Below are 6,296 nucleotides of genomic sequence, written 5' to 3'. Positions count from 1 at the left end.
TTAGGTGGAAGACATTTTATATAAAAGGATGAGATTGGACTACACTACTTGATATTGTCATTAGGAAAATAGAAAAAGTAATAGTGATAGTGATAATGATGATGGTAACTGTTATAGTGGTGGTGGTGGTGGTGGTGGATATGATGATATGTTTGCCAAGTTGAAGAAAGTTTTTTCCTAAGATCCTAGCAATGATGCATTAAGTTTTTATAAATTATTAGAAGAGGCTCTCAACAACCATTGTATTAAAATTGTACAAGATATTCCAACTTATCTATTACTGTCAAGTTAATGCATGTCAAATACATTAATGGTTGGAGTAACAAATCCTTTGACACATTATTGGAGATTTTGAAGGATGCATTTCCCTTGTGTGAAAAATTGCCTACGTCTAATTATGATGCAAAAAGGATAGTTAAAGATCTTAGTTTGCATTATGAAAAAATTGATGCATCTATGAATGATTGTATAATCTATTATAAAGAATATGCGAATGCATCTCAATGTCCAACTTGTGGGCTTTCGAGATGGAAGACAAAAGGCATGGTGGTGAAAGGAAAGCCAAAAAGGTTCCTTGGAAGGTTATATGTTACTTCCAATTACACATAGACTTCAAAGGTTATTTATGTCATCTAAAATAGTTGCACACATGAGATGACACTCTGAAAAGCATGTTAAAGATGGGCTGCTAAGGCATTTTATAGATTTTGAGGCCTTGAAGAGTTTTGATCACATTTATGAGTCATTTTATAGCAATCCCCGTAATGTTCGACTGGGTTTCGCTACTGATGGCTTCAATCCTTTTTGAAATCTGAATGTTGGATACAACTGTTGGCCTTTTCTTTTATTTCCATACAATCTTCCACTTTGGATGTGTATAAAAGAGTCGTATATGTTCATGTCTTTCCTTATCCCAGGCCCAAAAGGCTCACGTAATGATATTGTTGTGTACTTGAGGCCATTAATTGATGAGTTGAATACGTTGTGGGAAAATGGAGTGAATACTTATGATGTTTCCACACGTATAAATTTTCAATTAAAAGCAGCTGTTATGGGGACAATTAATGACTTTCCTGCATATGATCTTACATCTAGTTGGAGTACAAAAGGAAAGTTGTCTTGCCCATGTTGTGCTAAGAAGACTACTCATCGTAGATTACCTCAAAGTTCAAAAATATATTATATGAGGCATTGTCGATGTTTTCCACTGGGCATAAGTGGAGATTTCAAAAGAGCCAATTTGATGGTATGATAGAAAAGAAAGCTACACCGAAAAGACCATCGGCTGAGCAAGTGCTAAATAAACTTGAAAGTTTAAGGCCAATAATATTTGGTAAAATAAGGAAAAAGCAAGTCATTCCTGAGTTTGAAAAGCACAAGAATTAAAAAAAAAACATAGTATTTTTTTCAGTTACCATACTGGAAACGCTGTTGTTGGGTCATTAATTGGATGTCGTGCACATTGAAAAAAAATGTATGCGATAATATAATTGGCACACTTTTTAATATTGATGGCAAAACAAATGATAACCTAAATGCTCACCTTGATATGGAATCCTTGAATATAAGACATGAGCTTCACCCAAAATATGATGATAGAAAACCTATTTTGCCCACTACTTCTTATAGTTTGACAAATGAAAAGAGATAAAGATTGTGTGGGTGGCATGTGAATGTGCAAGTTCCAAATGGATATTCAGCTAATTTGTCAAGATGTCTGAAGATACTCGAGCATAAAATTTCAGGTAGGAAGACTCATGATTGTCACGTGTTCTTAGAGAGATTATTGTCTCTTACAATGCGAGAGGTTTTACCTAAACAAAATTGTGATGCTTTGATAGAAGTTAGCACATTTTTCAAAGAATCATGTGCCAAGGTTTTGAAAGGAGAAGATTTGGTTAGGCTTGAAAAACAAATGAGCTTAACACTTTGCAAATTAGAAAAAAAATATTCCCTTTTTTCCTTTTGCAAGTTAAAAATGACAATTTATTATGACTCTGTACAGTGCATGCTGCATTATTTTTTTATCATGTAGGTTTTGTAACTATTATTGATATAACTGTTTTTGCCATTTGTGTTTGTTTGAAATATTGTTGTTGAATATTTAATGGCTTCTAATGATGCTTTATTCTTTAAAATTCTTGCAAGAATTTTAGAATAAGGTTTGATAGAATGGTGAAAAATGGAAAGTCTCTAACTATAAACAAAAAGAAGTGTCTAGCGATATACAAAGGGAAGTCTCTAGCTGTAAACAAAAGGAAGTCTTCATAAACCATTAGCAATGGGAAGTCTCTAGCTACTAACAAAGGGAAAAAGACAATTGAAATTACAAGATCAAATGCCATAAGTGTTGGCAAAGGAAAGTCTCAAGCCAACACACATAACAAGGATACTTAATTAGCTTCTATATTTGGTGGTGAAGCTTTATGTTTTACTACAATAGATGAAGGTAATAACTTAATGTTTAATGCACAATTAAATTCAAATTAATGGCTAATTTGCATCGTATTTGATTTTGTACTAGTTTCAAGTAGTAAAAAGAAAAAAAATTGGTCGAGGAAAGGCCAAAGCAGTTGCTCAAGGGCATGGTCTGACTTTAGAGATATATGATAGTAGGTAAAATCAACTTCATGTTTTGGTTTTATATGTAGTTTACATTTTTTTTTTTGGTTCTAATGGCTTGAAATTTACTTAATACGTTTTCTCAAAAATTGCAAGGATCATAACACCGAAAGCTATACATGAAATTGGTGTCATCTTCAACAGCAGCATCAATAGGCCATGTATTAAATATTTTGAATATCCAAGCGAAGAATTTAAACACTATTTGCTCTTTCAAGGAAGCACAATTTTCTTATACATGTACAGAATAGAAGCTTAAAGATGTGGTAGAAATTCATGTGGAAATTCATTTTCCAGATTGGATGTCAGAGCTAAGCAGGGGCATTTTTAAGAAGTATCCATCTATTGGAGAGCGTTATGCACATGCTCCTGAGAATGTACCTCCGATAATATGGAGACAAATGGTTGACAAATGGATGGATGAGGGGTGGAAGGTACTAATAATGACTATTAGCGTAATACTTTTCTGTCATTTTCTTTCCTAAGCTTTGCTATTCTTTTAATTCATCAGTGAATTATAGTTGCTAGAATCATTATAGGAATAAGGAACTTATAAATCTTGTCTATGTGCTTTATATATGAGTTGTTCTTCGTGGGTGTTGTGCAAATTTTATCATACTTGTAAACGCACAAATCTATTGTAAATAGATTTTGTAGTCGATTCCACGAGAAGGTAGCTTTAATTATGCATAGGGTTAATTTTCTAGGTGTATATGTAAGTCGGTTGGAAGTGAATTTTTTTATCTTAAGATATAAAATAAAATGGCGATAATGAATTGAAGATGAAAACAATGCAAATGAAATGCTTGAGTCTCTGAATTCATGCTCAACATTTCACCATGGGCTTAATATTTCCTTTTTTAGTTCCAATTAATTCACGAAGGGGATATTTCCACTCCTCATAATCTTCACTCTAACAAATATGACATCAAGCGCTCGGTGTGCTAGGGGTAATGATCTTTCACTAAGTGTGGTGTCGAGAGCACGTTGTGCCAGACGATAATAATCAACAATATGACAAGACCATCTAATAAATAACTTAGATACACTCTCTGTCAACACTGAGTCAAGATGACCCACAAAATACTATAGAGGAATTTCCTCTCTAATTAATATGGTGCTAAGTGGTCATTGTGCTAGACTGTAACGATCCTTCACTAGGGAGCAGGTATACTGTGCAAAATCTAGATAGGATACACTGTCTGTCAACAATGAGTCATAACAACTACATAAATAAGAGAGAAAAAGAAATTAAACTTACCTAATTAAGCGTATGGATCATGTTGAGGCTTCACCTTCAACCCAAGATTGAAACTAAACTAGCCACTCATAATTGAACAAGGGGTAAAATGATAATTTTATTAAAATATGTAAAAAAATACAAGATGGAGAGGGAATTACAGAAAATGGGGCTCAAAATAGATTCAAGGGTGTCAAATTAGGCTAGGGAGCCCTCTATTTATAGATACATTGGATAGCAATTCAGATGCTTGGGATTGCGCTACATGGCAAGCTTTGATTGGTTGGTACACATCATTAGTCAACACCACATCAGCATTTCGATCTCATAAGATGCTGCTGGGTTATCGGTCAATGTCACGTCATCAGTCAATGCCACATCATCATACCGTATATGTGAAACAATGCTGTACTTGTGAATATTACTGTATATGCGAACAATATCATATGCCGAATACCCTTTTATGCTCCTTCTAAGGTTTTTAACCATTTTGAGTTCATAAATGCCATCTGTTTTGCTGTCCGACTTCTTATTAGTTATGAAATGGCTAAAATATCCCTGAAATACATAAAATACTTAAATTATTATAAAATACTCATAATAAAATCTTAAAGGATTAAAACACGTAAAAGTGAAAATGTTAGTGAGACTTGGAGCATAAAATGACAATTTTACCCTCTATAAATATGCATTCTCTAGTACTCAACAATGGGTTCAGAATAACCAAGTTGATTTTATGCTTTTTTAAAAACTTATATATAGAAAACAAGCACAATGAAGAAGAGGAATTGAACCAAGTCCAAACTTATTCATACTACAAGTTCGTCCTAATGGCTAAGCATAGAAAAGAAATGGGAAGATAAAATGTTTGACTTTGATCATAAAAAAGTGTGTTTATTTATTATGAGCTTATTGAATTTAAATTCTTTATTGTAGTGTTTATTTATTATGAGCTTATTGAATTTAAATTCTTTATTGTAGTAACAAATAGGTACTGAACTTAGTCCACTTGATTTATTGAAGATGTTTCATGTAAGGGGACATGGGCAAGTAACAAGGCAAAGGAAATGCATGTGTGTATTTAATATTAAATTTTCAGAATATTCCTGTTTTATTTGGATGATTTCATTACTATATGCACTCACTCAAATGTATGTATTTATTATAGGAAACAATTGAATCAATGAGATCCACTGTTATACATCAAGGCTAGCCAGTGGATGAATCGAAAATATTTCGAGAAGTGACAAGAGAACTAGCACATCGTCGTGTTGTTGGTTAGGGAGCAGGCATCAAAGGCAAGGATGTGTATGGTTCTCCAAGTTAAGGAGGTAACAAGCATCAATGTAGTAATTTGGAAGTAAAAGTAAAAGACTTAGAGAAAGAAGTCAAGAAGTTGAAAAGAATGATAAAACTTGTTCTTGGGAAGTCTATACAAGAATCATCTCAGAAGGTATAGGTTGTTTATTTCATTTTATTAATAGATTAAGTGAGTGAATTGTTCTATGCTTTGAGTTCTCACGAAAAATGATTGGTGACTTGTCATTGCTCTGTTAGTTGATGAAGTTAAGTAATTATGGACAAGCTTCTAATATAGGTGAATGATTAAATAATTATTAGATTTTTTGAATGGAGACTATGCATCTATATAGAGTTGTTTTTTTTATTACACTATTCTTCTCATTTGTCTCAGCTTCTTGATTATTTTTTATACAAGTTCTTGTTTTGGTAATAATAATGATTAAAATTCCTCCTTTCACCTAGGATATTGTTTTGACGGGAGAAGATGATGACGGGTATGAGGATGATGAAGTTGAGGCAAACGATTCAGAAACTGAAGTTGTTTTAGAGGATGATTGAACATATATTAAGATATGGTGATATCATTTTGTATATACTTTGATATATTTTTTTGGTTAAAAACCTATTTAGTCCCTGTATTTTAAGATTAGTGTCCATTTAATCCCTATATTTTTAAAAATGTCTCGAAACATCCATGCCGTTAAAGTATTGATACCCCTACCGTTACTTTTTATTTCTTTTGGTTTACTTTTACAATATTACCCTTTTATAATAATTTTTTTGTCTAGACATTAATAAAAAATAATAAATAAATTACCAATTAAACCCTAAAAAATAAAAAATTATATTAATTTTTTTGCAAGCACCATTTGCACACTTGGTAGTTTGCATACAATTTTTGACAATTAAAAATTAATATAATTTTTTAGGGCTAATTGGTAATTTAATTATTTTTTTATTAATGTCCAAACAAAAAAATTATTATAAAAGGGTAATATTATACAAGTAAGCCAAAAGAAATAAAAAGTAACGGTAGGGGTATCAATACTTTAACAGCATGGATGTTTCGAGACATTTTTAAAATTATAGGGGACTAAATGGATACTAATCTTAAAAATACAGGGACTAAATG

Source organism: Citrus clementina, unplaced genomic scaffold (genome assembly GCF_000493195.1).
Source record: "Citrus clementina cultivar Clemenules unplaced genomic scaffold, Citrus_clementina_v1.0 scaffold_9, whole genome shotgun sequence".
In the NCBI taxonomy this organism is placed as follows: Eukaryota; Viridiplantae; Streptophyta; class Magnoliopsida; order Sapindales; family Rutaceae; genus Citrus; species Citrus x clementina.
This window is presented reverse-complemented; position numbering follows the sequence as displayed.